Genomic DNA, 14,759 nt, shown 5'->3' on the forward strand with positions numbered 1-14,759 from the left:
TAAGTATGCAGAATGAACTGATAATGATAATAAGTGGAATAGGTAGATTCATTAAAACCCAGCAACTGTAGAATTAAGTTGTGCAAAACAAGTGTATTCCATCACACTCAGCTGTATAATAGTCTGAGTACCCAACGAAATATTTATTTTTAAAATAGCCTTTTGGATTCCCTTCAAGGCACCTTGACTTGGTAGGAGATAAATCAATTGAAAAAACAAGAGGTAGAAAAATAAAACCCTTGCAGGTTTGATGTTACAGCCAAAAAGCAATATGCAAGTGGTGCTTCTCTGTCATTAAAACTGTGTGAAGGAAACAAAGCAGCGGTTAAAGGACCTCTGGGACATAACACATCTGTGTGAATTATTGTATTTTTTACTTGCTAGATGCCACTTTTAAAGAAAGTATTAATGGTCCCAGAGTTTTTCCCAGTTTTCCTGATATAATTTTCCCTTTCGTGAATTCTGTTTTGACACAAACTCAAACTTGTTTCACTTTTCTTCCAGAGAGCTTCACACTTTACCATTTTATTTCTGTAAGGTATAGTTCTCAAGCAGTTACTCAGTCAAATCTGAGCAGATGTGAATTAGGTGTCCCTATGTTTTAATATTTTGAATGGTTTTAGTTTGGGGATCATTCTGTTGTATGCTGGGACAGCTCTGGAAGGACTTGTGCAGTTACGTGGAATGGGGTAAATATTTTGATGTGATGTAAAATAATATATTATTTTCGAATCAACTGCTCATGGAATTTCTGCTCAGCAATTAATTTTACAGTGTATCCTATTCAGATCCCATTTTCAGAAAGCAATGGGAATTTGACTCCCCCCCACCCAGTGAACAGAAATTTTAGGTCTTGTTCAGTTGTGTCTTGAAGCATCTGGTATTAACCTGCACTGGAGACTGGATACTGGATTTCATGAACCACACTCCAGTGTGGTTTAAAAGTGGTGAACCACTCCAATAAGAGTATGAGTTACTTATGAAAATTGTTTTAAAATCTTGTTGCTGCTAATTAAACAGTGGGGTGAAAATTAAAAATATTTTCCAGTGTAAGTTCCCAGCTACTCCTTTCATGTTTCTTGCAAGCCTGAGATTGTTTTATTTCTGTTTGAGTTTGACATAGGAACATGAAACAAAATTAGAGGTTTATAAGCAAATTGGGCTGGAGGAAGAAAATATGAAACTATAGATTTTGGTTGTCATGACAATCGAATTAGCAGCCATTCTTATTGAACATGAGCTTTAGATGAGAGTTTGGACAGAATTGCACAGGTTAACACATTCAAGCTGTTTTTATTATTTAAAGGTAAGGGTCATGTACACATTGCACTTCATTGACTTGGTGTAGTAACATCAATGGGTGTTTCTCAAAAAATTTAATAGAATTATTAAGGCAAAGGGAAGAGAAATATTTGCTGCCTCCATGAAATAGTAATTGATTGTTCTCAACTTCATGATCAAAAAAATGAAGTTACAAAGTTATATATAGACTCTGGCTGTCCAGTGCTATAAAAATATTCCTACCTGTTCTCACCTCAGTGGAGTCCATTAAACAGCCATAAGAAGTTATTTTTAATTATCGTTTTAATGTGTGAAAATATGTGTAGTGGGGGCAAAACAGATTAAGTCTCTGGATTGCTTAACTGGAAATTGGAATGTGCATCAGAGGAACCCAATAACATATTAGTTTATTGTTACTGGTATTATAATTACATCTTCAATTATCACAAAAAGACGGGTTGAAAAATAGGAAGAATGGTGTAAGTTTGGGTTATGTGATACTGGAAAAACAGACTTTGGAGTAGCACTGGCTGGTTTATGGCAGATCCAGGTGAAAGGACAGCAACAGTGAGACCCCCTGAACAGATGGGGACTGGTGCAATTAACCACAGTTTCAATTAAGTAAAGCATAAAGGTAGAATTTCCCCTCCTCTGACCAGCTCCCCAGCGAGCTTCTGTTTGCTCTGATTGCAGTGAGAAGATAAATGTTAGTCGTTTTCTAGCATGATAGGTCAATAAGTTTGACTTGCATTTAAATGAGTTTAAAATAATAGTATTTGCTGGAATTAATGTGATCCACTGCTCCATTTTCCTTTTCTGGTATTCCATGAATAATATTAAGTTCTTTTCCTGTGGTTGTGCCACCTTTTTCCATTAGCTATGTAGAGCATGCCGCTCTTTGAAAAATGACAGTGTATAAATAGTGTTGCTGAGAACCCAGCTAAGCCAGAACCAGCAATAAAATGTACCCTTGAAAATGAACCTTGCTGGTGATGCCGTAAGGTCCATCTGTTTTTTTCTTGTTTTCCTAATTTTATAAGCTTTATAAGTAGTTAAGTAGTAAAAGTAGATTTTAGAAGCAGCAGCCCTTATTCCTCTACCCTTTAGCACAGTAGTTTACACATTCCCCTACCCCATCACCCCATTCCATGCTCACATATCAATATCCCCTGAATTCCAGTAGAAAATGTTTAGTCTCTCTTTTAAGAGTAGGCCCTTTTGTTTAGAGAAGACTTGTACCTTGGCCTAAACCACAACAGTACAGTCAAGAACTGGGTGAACATGTGCCCCCTGTACCCTGAAGATGATGAAGATGATGAAGAGGGGCTCTCAAAAAGCCCCTAACTCCAATTCCCAAGGGGCGTGACTAAGGGCAAAAGCTACGGGATGGACAAAACTTGGATTGGTCGGGCAGTATTATAAATTGTAACATCTGAGGCACAGAAGGTGCGCATCATGTAATCTCTATGCCTCAGAGGCACAAATTATTATCCTTTCCTTATCTCACCTCCAAAACTAATTTGCCTCAGAGTTTTTTTCTCCCTGCATTTTCTTTAGGCAACACTGGTGAAAAAAACGCTTGTAAAAATCATGTATATAACAATTATGACAGGTGGTGGAAGGACAGAGATGAGAGGAAAGAGTGTGGTCTGAGGTTTGGTTTCTTTTTCTAATTTTTTTTTGAAATTCAAAATTCTTGAGGGTTCTTTAGACTGAGTGTAAGGGGAAAAAAAACAAACAATAAACAGAAAAACACAACTCCATAATTCTGGACTATATGAGGTTTTGTAAAGATGAGGAGAAAAGGGATGAGGGAAGGGAAAACCTGCTAGCCACCATCAGCATGGGTATTTAATGGTAATAAGTGGGATAGATAAGATCTGGGGCTTTGTAGTTAACCAAAGCTGTTGCCTGACACAGTGGCAGGATGGGCTATTGCGGGGGGGGGGGGGGGGGGGGGGGGGGGGGGGAGGGATCAACATAAATATATGATCCATTAATATAAATGAGCAATTCTTTCTCCATGTGTTCCTGAGCCTTCCATGTAATTGGAAGTAAAAGCTGAGGAAGATGTAACCTCCCTAAAGAAGATCCATCTCTCTATAATTCCTCGTCTGGCAGGGTTTTCTCTGACAGCCCGAAGCAGCACTGCTTCTCCTTCACGTTTGTTTTTCCAGACATGATGCTGCCCTCTGAATCCAATACTGCAGAGACTTGTTTTCTGCCAAACAGCAGGGTTTAAGTTAACTATTATCTCAACCTGCTGTCCGGAGCTGTAACTGCCTTTTTATATCTTAGTCAGAAGTATTTTGGTGCTGGCTTTACAAAGCTGCGTGTGGAGGGGATGGGGGTTTTTTTGGAGGGGTGGGGGGAAGGCTTGCTACCCCTAAATAAGGTCTTTTTGATCATATTCTGAAGTGGCAGCACAAAGGGAGAGGTATTCTGCAAAAAAAACATAATAGGTACTGCATAATTTACCTTGTTAGGCCCAGTTGAAGTGCCTCTGCCCAGTAAATAACGTAAACAGAGGGTGTGGGCACTGACAGCCTGTCTGCAGGACAATTAACTTGCTGGAGGTGTGACTTCAAAGTCACTGAAATTTTATTTAATTCTGGGTTTCATGCTGCTTTGAAGTTACAGCAACGCTGTAGCGGTTCAATTGGAGTTTACCTCTGAAATCAAGTTCTGTAAAACAATTTTGCCAGCTACTCTAATCCTAAGTAGGTCAGCAGAAGCTTAGCTAGTAGTGCCTTGGATCGGTTGCTTTTCAAGAAGTTAATTCAAGTTGATTTTTCTGAGGTTTGCTGGGTAGGCAACCCAAAGAATGGGAAGTGAAAAGCCCAAAAAGCCAAGCAGAACATCAGTACAAAGCAAAAGGATAGGGCTCAGACATTCTTGTTTTTAGGGAGTGTTGGGTACCACGGACTGGTTCACTTTTCATTTCATTACATTATAAATTGATAGTCAACCCAATTTCCTCAAGACTCAATTTTTAGCACTTGCTCTAGTGGGTGTTTAAATACAGCTGTATGCAATTTTTATTTTTATTTATTAGAACACAAACTCAGGTCCCTTGTTTTCTAGTAAAATGCCCCAACCATCCTTCCTATGGAAGAAACAATCCTTGAAAAGTGGAATAGCTCGGTGGATGACACTGAGAGCACACCCTCATCAATGTTCCTGAAACCGTGAATTAAAGCACACCCTTGGGAAGCCACCACAGATCACCTGAAACTGAATCTGGGTCTCTCAGTATTCTATGCAAAAACTCTCCTGTGTGCAAAGTGACCGCATACTACTTCTTTCTCCAACTAAATTTAGGTACCACTCCAGCAGCCACTAAATCAGGTTGTAGAGGAGAAAAAATAACCGCAGGTCCTGCTTCTGAAAACAGCAGTATTGCCAGATAAATACTCTAAAAAGTTTTTCTAAAATTATAGGAAAGGAAAACGACAATGTGTTGTCAGGGACTGAAAACAGTCATTATTTCTCAAGCCCCCCTAGCAATTGTCAGATGAGGTTGCTAAATGAAACCTTGGGCCTCCCTTAGAAATCAATAATCTTTGAAAAATTAGTGACCAAACAGAAATGGAAGACAATCCAAGGTAAGTCTATGGACAAAATAGGAAAATAATAAGTTTGAACTACCTTGCTGAAGATGAAATAGTGGAAGGTGCTGCTGGGTGAGAGGTACTAAGTGAAGGTTAAAATGTCTCACGTCTGCAACAAATCACAGTTAAGAAAAACTGCCCACCTAAGGGAGTTTGTCCACCTGCCAGGTGAAAAAACAACAAGAGAAATACTGGGACCTAAATTCTCCTGGACATTTCTCCTCTCCACCTCAGTGATTTGAACTGTGCAGCTGCAAACTACGCCCAGGCACTGCCTGGGGATCAGAGAGCAACCTCGTGGTTTTAGCACCAAAACACATACCATGAAAGGAAGCTTGGGAGGTATTATTGTATTATTGCTTACCTTTAATCCCATTTTGTATTATTCCACTAACCATTCTGGAAGCTATGTATTTGACAACCCCATTGAGCTGCTAATACTTTAACATTTTCCAGTCTTTTTGAAAAATGCAAAAGTAACTTAGAAGGCAATGCACCATCTGGCCTCATAATGTCTATTACTCTTGCAGGATATCAAAAATTCACGGTTCCTTCCCTCTCCTTCATATTCTGTCACATTCAGTTTCTTTTTGTCTTTATGAAAAGGTTGTAAATTTAGAAAGCACTCAAAACCTCAAAAAAGAGCCAAAGCTCTGTGGTACCGTAATATTTTTAAACAAATGTGGTTTTAAACTAGGAAGGATAACAGTGCTAATGTGACATAAAGCAGATATTTAGAACTGAAGTAGTTAAGTGACCTGAAAGGTTTGGGGTTTCCTTATTAATTTCAGGTCTTTCTATCTTTCAGGTAGAAGATCTTTGCATTACTTAGAATACAGACATATTTTTAAGAAAAAATGGACAAGTCCTAGCAAAAGGTGCTGTGGATTTTCTTTTGCCAGGGAAGCTATAAAATAGCAATTGGATATACTCAAATCCATCCAATTAGGAAATTCTTTTGAATATCAAATAGACTGCAGAACTTCTGCAGGTGTGGTAAAAAAGCCCAAACTTGTCTGAAAAAATCATGCCACCTTTTTATCTCACCTTTGTTTATCCTTATCTGATTCATCTTTTCCTAGTTACTAATTTTCTTCCTTTTTTATGTTTGTGTATGAAGGTAACAAGAATTTACAGAATTATGTAAATGCTTGGAGTTGCTTTCCGTTCCACTAGAAAATAATACTTGTTTCTTTGGAATGGATATTCAGAATGAAAAAATTAAACCCATTTCTAAAATGTTGTCATTATATTTCTCTGTATTCCTTAGCTGTAAAAGCTAATTCCTAAAATTTCAGTCTTTGCACAGAATTATTATTTACATAGTGCTGCAATATCCGAATAAATATTGCCTAATACTTCATTTGTTTTCTCAGTTCAAGTGGTTTCATACAGATGTCCAAAGGACTGCAATCATTCTCATACCTCATTTTCTCAACAGGCAGTGTTTTCACACTTCTGTGTTGCTGTAATAAGTATTACAAGTGGAAAAAAATTGAAATGTGTGCTCAAACATGTGCCAAAAAATTAGATATCCAGGACTGCTCCCAAGGAAAAAGGAAAGAATTCCCAGTCAGCCATCCATCAGCTACTCCCCGTCCATTCAAAGAGCATACGAGGGAGTAGGATACTCCTTCATTTAGTGAGTCTCATAAAGTTCAGGAGTACCTAAATTAGGTGCCTGTTCATGTAGTTTTGAACAAATGCTTGATTTCTCTGTAATGTGTGGAAATAACTTGTTAAATGTCCCAGGCTTCCATGAGATACTGGTAGTGCCTAAAACATCACCCATCAGGAAGGAATGACCTTTCCACGAAGAAAACAGTCGTTGCTTATGTCTTTTTAAATGCTGATAAATCTATGTGAGACCAACAACCACAGCAAGATTTATTGTGCAGTACCCTCCAGTACACAGGCACCATCAGGTAACTTTGCATTCTCTGATGAATAAACAATTGAAGTCATAATTGTTTGTGCATTCCTGAAAATGTCAACAAAATCAAACATCTGTCATGCCAGAAAAGGAAACATGGCTCGTTTAATACACTTAGCACTCTACTCAGCCTTGAAAAGGTCCCTCTGATTTTAACAAGCAGTCTATAATTTATTGGCCTCTGGTAAATGACCATGTAGTGACAATAAAGCTGTGACCATATTTAGTTACCCTTCAAAAGACATATTTGATTAAGATAACACATCATATTTAGCACAATCTGTTTAATGTTGCTTTTGGATATACTCTCACCCTTCCAATTATGACCAACTCCAAGATAAAATCAATTTCACCAAAGTAACCCTCATAAACCCCAGTCCCATCCCCCCAAAACAAGGAGAGCAAGCCAGGACAATTGCCTTGAAAGCCATCAGTTTAAGCAACAAACAACATACAAAGGCAGCATTTACTCCTCTGTCATCTTCAGTGGCAATAAACAAAAATCCATATACGGGTCTTAATTGTGGATTGAAACCTTCAGCAACACGAAGGTATTGCTCGTCTGCCAAGATCACAGGGCTGATTCTGCGTTGGCTTCCTGCATCAGGCTTCCTGATCCAGTCCTGAATCCTGTCAAATAACTCATGGCAAGTGCTGCTTGTTGTCCCTGCTGACCTACACCAAGGGGCTGTCAGACAGCCCAGAAATGTCTCATTTTGCACAGAGCCATTTAGCTGAAAACTGATCTTTTGAAATTGTTGTCCATATCCTTCGTTATTCTCTCATTGGCCTGTACCCAAAATAATCACTAATGTCAATGAGAGGGAGATATTTAGGAGTGAATACGGACACAGTGTGGCAGAGAGGGTTGTGCCTCCTTCTCCAGATGGTGCTGAAACATGGGTAAACCCCCTTGGGGGTCCAGTCAATTTTTTGCTTGATAGCTATTGTAACCTAATATAAGAATGGGCTCATTTGGCCCTAAAAACCCTGACAAAGTGTTAATTCTTGGTACTGATCACCTGGTTCTGTTCCTCCTTAAAATAAGAAGCCTAACCCTGAAAAGGTAGTATTATGTGGGAAATCAGAATAAACAATCTATTTCCCAGCCTGGTTGGCAGGTCAGAGTTAGCACAGATGGCGAAAGTGTTGATCACATCACTGGACAGCTGGTGGGAGCTGGCCCAACTCTCTTTTCTCTACTCTTCTTGAATCCTGAGCCAGTTCTGTGAGCTGGCTCCCAAAATTAATTTATAATATTTGGGTGTAATTTGGGACAAGAAAACAATACTTTTAGAAGGTATATGCTTTGAGGAAAGGTGAATTTGTGGTGCTTTAGATGTCTAAATCATGGAAAACCTTATACAAAGGAGGAGAAAGGACATGGACTGTTCTTCCTTTCTATTGATTTCTAGTACACAAGAGAGACACGAGGCCAAGTGAAGATTATGCTACTGGGTTTTTTTCATCCCAAAAGGATTACAAAATGCTTTATGAAGTGTCAGTTTTTTTCATGCCTGCCAGTAATGGGAAATGGGTATTACAGCCCTCTGTGCAAAGGTTGATCACTGCTCCCCTGAGAAAGGACAAATGGTCCTATGCATCCAGTTCATTCCTAAAGGACTCCTGTGGGAAAATGAGCTTGAACTTTGGCTGATTGGATAACCAGGCTTTACACTGGATTGTTACTAGGCTCTCCCATTGCTTATTTTCCCTCTTTTAGAGCTTGAGTTGGGCTGACGTTTTCAACAGCACACACATGTAGGCATGGACATGGAAGCTGAACTCACTTTTGAGGCATAAAATGGCATCACTGAGGTAGTGGAACAGTGTCTGGGACCACTTGTTCTCATGATTAGTTTATATATCTGTGTCATGGTTTAATCCCAGTCAGAAACTCCCCCCCATGCAACCACTTGCCCACCAAGCCCTAGTGGGATCGGGGAGAGAATCTGAAGGGTAAGAGTGAGAAAACTCCTGGGTTGACATTAAGACAGTCAACCACCACTCCCTTTCCATCCTTTAATATAGTACAGAGACATCATTCCCTTAATCTGATGACCATTTTGGTAAAATGTCCTTTAAATATCCAGAAATGTCCACAAAATGACCATTGAGTTCATTTAGTCCATGAGTTCATTGAGTTCATTTAGCCCAAGTCATTGGGCTTCATCTGTGTTGATGGTCACTCAGGACGGGAGAGTTGTGTTGTGTGGAGTTAGTGGGTGCCAAATCCAGCTCAGCGCTGGTCACTGCTGCACTTGCACTGCTCCTTGTCAGGCTTGTCCTCTGTTGTTGGGGTGATTCCTGCTGTAGGAATTCCTGTGACCTGCCACTCAAATCATGGTTATGTGAATTTAAAAGCATATTCCTTACAGTCCTTTGGGATCAGCTACAGGTGACCCACGAGGAGAATGTAGGCAACAACTTATGTCTCATGGTAAATATACTCATTTGGGGGAAACAGTGTTATTTGAAGATGTGCAACTGCCTGCTAAGCAGGAATTCAATGGCATTTCTCATTCCTGTATGTCCCCCCAAGTTCCTTAAAATGATCATCTTACTTCATGAGGATCAGCACGGCCAACTCAGATATGGTGATGCACTTTCTGAGCCCTTTCTAATAACCAATGGTGTGAAACAAGGTTACATTCTTGCACCAACCCTATTCACAATCTTTTTCAGCATGATGCTCCAAAGGACCACGGCAGATCTCAATGAAGAAGATGGTATCTACATTCGATATTGTACTGATGGAAGCCTATTCAACCTAAGGTGACTGAAGGCCCACACTAAGACCTTAAACCATCTTGTCTGGGAGCTCCTTTACACTGATGACGATGCCCTCATCACCCACACAGAAGTAGCTCTGCAGCGTTTAACATCCTGCTTTGCAGAGGCTGCTGAGCTCTTTGGGCCAGAAGTCAGTTTGAAGAAGACAGAAGTTTTCTATCAACCTGCACCTCAGGAAATCTTCCATCATCCACATATCACCATCGGTGAATCAGAGCTCAAATCAGTCCAGCAGTTTAATTACCTAGGCAGCCTCATCTCCTCGGACAGTAAGATTGATGGAGAGATAGACAACAGGTTAGCAAAGGCATATAGTGCCTTTGGAAAGCTTCATAAAAGAGTTTGGTGAAACAAACACTTGAAGAAAAGTACAAAGATCAGTGTTTACAGAGCCATTGTGCTCTCTACTCTTCTATATGGATCCGAATCATGGGTCATTTACCACCAACACCTGTGACTCCCAGAACGCTTCCATCAACGCTGTCTCTGTACAATCCTAAACATCCACTGGTCAGATTATGTGACCAATACATCTGTTCTAGAACAAGCAGCAGTCACAAGTATTGAGGCCATGTTGCTGAGAACACAGCTGTGTTGGACAGGACACGTCTCCAGGATGAAGGACCACCACCTCCCTAAGATCTTGCTTTATGGTGAACTTGCCACTGGCTGCCGCAAGAGAGGAACCCTGAAGAGAAGATACAAGAACTCCCTGAAACAACACTTAAACCTTGGCCATATTGATCTTCATCACTGGTCTACTCTGGCCTCCAGTTGGGAGACAGGGCAACACACTATTCATAATGCTGCTGCTTCCTTTGAGAATGCACACAGGATCACTCTCGAGGAGAAAAGACAATGCAGAAAGAACCGTGTCTTGTTGATACTATCCAAGGAGTCTTTCTGCTGTGCCTTTTGCAATCGGACATGTCTATCTCGCATTGGCCTCTTTAGCCATCAGTGCACTTTAGTAAATGTGGGTAGAGTCCTTCCCAAATCTTCATTCGCGAAGCCCAGCCATGATGATGATCGGATTAGGAGTACTCTAAACAATCTTTTTGCAGATGGCATAACTCCCTTGCAAGAACACATTGGTTTGAAGAAGTAAAGGGTGTGGAAGAGTTAGAAAAATATCAGACAAATTCAAAGAGGTCAGGTACGTGGTCTAAATACAATGTGAACTTAGGACTATAAGAAAAAAAGGCATGGGGAGGCATCCTAGGCAAGGACCTACATATAATTCCATATTTAGTATCTCTGTATAATTCTATTATTTCCTATTTCTTATGTTCTTGTGTGTCTGCTGCTGGCTGACTTCAGAGACAGGACACTGCACTAAGAGAACCCTTGGTCTGACCTGGCAAGGTTGTTTCTATGCAAGCAGGCTGGAATATTGCCTTAAACAATTCATCCTTTCAGATGCACCTTTAAAAACTAGATCATGTTTCAGAGCTGCCAAGGGTATGGCTGATCTTGACCATGAAGATATATTTCTCTTTGGTTTGCATTTTTAATCATAATTAAGTCCATTTTTCTACTCTTGGCCATATTGCTATTTCATTTACTTAGGCTGTAATGATTAAATCTAATTTACTACTCTGTGAAATCTTAATCCTACTGAAGAGTAATGGGCCTAGTACACAGTTCAGTTAAGAAACATATTCACCACATAACCTCCCTTTAGTAATTCCATTTATTTCAATAAAACTAGCTGGCACATGAAAGAAAGACATTACAGTGGCCTTTAGTCTCCAGAAAATTGTAGAATTTTTAATGCAAACACTGAAGAGATGTTTTGATCTCTTCCTGAATATATTATTTTTAATGAAAAAAAAAAATCCAAAACAAATTCAACTCATAAAATCTCTGCTCTAAAGAAAGCTGGCTGCATTTTATGCTTGATCTTATTTTAGAAGTACAGCATTATCCTCCTCAAATATACAAAATGTCAGCTTGAAAATACAGGGGAAAGGGCTTCCACAGTGAACCTGATATCTCTAAAAAACAATAAATGGAAAGCCTATTACTAATGAAGTATTCTGACTTTAATCATGTTTGTTCATTACTCCCATATATTAGGTGATATAAAAGGAGGAACAATTATCACCTTGTTCACTTTGATTTATTTGGCTCAGTGCCTCCTTACCTAGGTAGTGTAAAATAAACTGTGCTACATGGGTCATTTATGATGTGATTTAATAAGATGTTTTTTATTTCTAGCCTGCAGGGAAACACGTTAGTTTGCAAGCACCTGGGAAAAAACCAAAGCAAACAAAACCAAAAATCCAAATAAACAAACAAAAACCATAAAAACCCCAACAAACAAACAAACAAACAGAAGAAAAAAAAAAACACAAAAAAACAAACCAAAAAAACCAAAACAAAACAAAAACGAAACCCGAAACACCCAACAGTATTTCTTTCACTTATTTTCTATTTTCATTCAGTAGACTCCAGCCTACCAGGTAATTTAAAGCATGTTGTCACAGTGGCAATGTACTAAAACAAGACTTCAAAACCCACATAAGGAAATGGTGCCTGGCCATCAAAATAAGGAAGGTTGTAACTACAAGATTGACTAGTTCCTAAGTTCCTTTGGGTATTTCTGAGTAAATTAAATTTCTTCCTTGTCATTGTCTGAAAAAGGTTAATGTTTTTACTTAACAGCACATGCCGTCTGCAAACAAAATTATGTTTATGTAACAGGTACCTGAGAGAGACCTGGAGGCAAAAAAAATGAGCAAGGAAATTGGTTTTCTACAGATACACTGAATAACACAGGCAAGTTTACCACACTCAAACTTACAAAAAAACCCATTTCTATGACTTTTAGGTTTTTTTATGATTCACTTGTACACATTCAGTGGGAATATCTTTTAGCTCAACTCTGCAGATGGCACAAAGTTAAAGGATCTGGTATTTAAAAATCCTATGCAGGGATATTCCACATATTGTCCGTGGAAGAGCTGATGCTGATGACAAAGCGCTGCAGCAAAGATTTAAGAGCACATATGTTTCCACAACAAACCCCTGCATTTTTGTCACTCAAAATTTTCAGACATTCTCATTTGAAACAACATTGTTTACTTCAAGATTTAGCTGGAAAGATATTCATGACTAAAAAGAGGGAAAAAACCCACAACAAACCACTGATTGCACTTTTTTTTTCTGTATCTAAAAATAACTAGCACTTTACCAGACAGCTTCACAAAGAAATCTTCCTCTGACTCCATTTGGGGGGGGGGGACGTTTCTTTGTCTCAACTCCAGCGGTTGAGACTTGTGTATCCACCATTGGATTGTAGTTCTTATTTGCTAGTCCACTCTCTCTTTCAAAGCTAAAAGCACAAGTACAAAATCTCTCACTATTGCTTGAAAAAATCCCAGCCAATAAAACAAAAAGCTCTACCAAGTGCTTACTTTAAGATAAAGTCCTAAAATCCAGCATCTGTAGTCACCTGAGTTTTAGAAATGTGGCTGCTCAACGACATGAAACGGTCTGAAGAGGTGATGAAGGGGTCCTTGTAAGGTTTTTGGAAGGAATTTAACCAACAACACAAAGCTGCAAGAATTGTCATTCCCCCATGTAATTTAGATGAGGATGGCAGGAGTACACATCATTTCAGCTGTGCTTTATGAGACACCCTTGGATGATCTGATATGTAATGAGAAGAGGTACCATGTCAGAAACTACTGATGGCTTAAATTCATCTGTAATCTCCCTGTAGGAGAGAACCTCTTCATGTGTGCCTGTACCATTGCACAGATTTTGTTCTACAACAGAAAAGACAAGTTACACCATTGTCCCGAGTAGAAATTCAAATTCCATGTTTACAATGGTGTTCCTGAATAATTTTTTTTTTTAGTTCAAAAATATTCATGTCTAAGATTCCAACATGCCTCCAACTCTGAGGGCCCAGCACAGCAAGGATGTGAAGCTGCTGGAGTGAGTCCAGAGGAGGCACCAAGATGATCAGAGGGATGGAGCAGCTCTGCTGTGAGGAAGGACTGGGAGAGTTGGGATTGTTCAGCCTGGAGAAGAGAAGGCTTTGGAGTGACCTAATTGTGGCCTTACAGTGCCTGAAAGGGCTACAAGAAAAATGGAGAGAGACTATTTACAAGGGCTTGGAGTGACAGGACAAGGGGGAATGGCTTCAAACTGACAGAGGAATATTGGGAAGGAATCCTTTCCTGTGAGGGTGGTAAGGCCCTGGCACAGGTTTCCCAGAGAAGCTGTGGCTGCCCCATCCCTGCAAGTGTCGAAGGCCAGGTTGGACAGGTCTTGGAGCAACCTGGGCTAGTGGAAGGTGTCCCTGCCCAGGACAGGAGGTAGAACAAGATGAGCTTTAAAGTCCTTTCCAACCCAAACTATTCCATAATTCTATGCTTTTTAGGATACAGATAAACTAATTTCCAGTTAAAATTATTCTCTCAGAAGGCAAAACTCTTAAGACAATTTTTGTTTCTGTTGCTGAAGTGACAACATCTGATGTTGTATCTTCTGTCTGTATTTATGCATGTGAAGTAAAGCACTTACCCAATTGGATATGAGGGTAGTACATCAATACAGTCACATAATCCATAAACATTTATCTTTCATAAGCTCTTACCACATTACCACTGATTATTTACAAAAGGAAATAGTGTTATATGACATCCTTCCCTTTGATGTTTTTAACCTTAAGTGTGGTTAACATATGGTGAGGAACAGGGATGTAAGATGGGGAGAAATCTGAGGCAAGATTTGAAATCGAGTGATTGAAACCGCTTCAAAGACCTGCAAGAAGAAGGTGCAATTCTATTTCACAAACTGCAGCCTGCATATATCCGGTGCAGGTTTGGGCCAGAGTGTCACAGAGTGCCAAGGCCTTCCTTTGCCAGTCCAACCCATTTGCCATGCTTAATAGCTAAGGCAGAAAGTTCAGCACTCAAAGAGCAGTTGTGGGTAACAGTAAGCCAAAATGAAATAAATTTGCGTGGTTTTTGATCTGTGGAAGCAGATATGCTGAAGGTGACTGTACAGCTTGAGAGATTCTATAAAGAAAAATCTATTTGTAGATTCAAGTTGCTCAAAAAATATTCATAAAAAGCTTCTCTTGATACAATTCACTAAGAATCACACAGATTCCTCTGTAAGATCGT

The sequence above is a fragment of the Manacus candei genome, unplaced genomic scaffold, assembly GCF_025592945.1.
Source record: "Manacus candei isolate 608988 ecotype Guabito, Panama unplaced genomic scaffold, ASM2559294v1 h1tg000181l, whole genome shotgun sequence".
NCBI lineage: Eukaryota > Metazoa > Chordata > Aves > Passeriformes > Pipridae > Manacus > Manacus candei.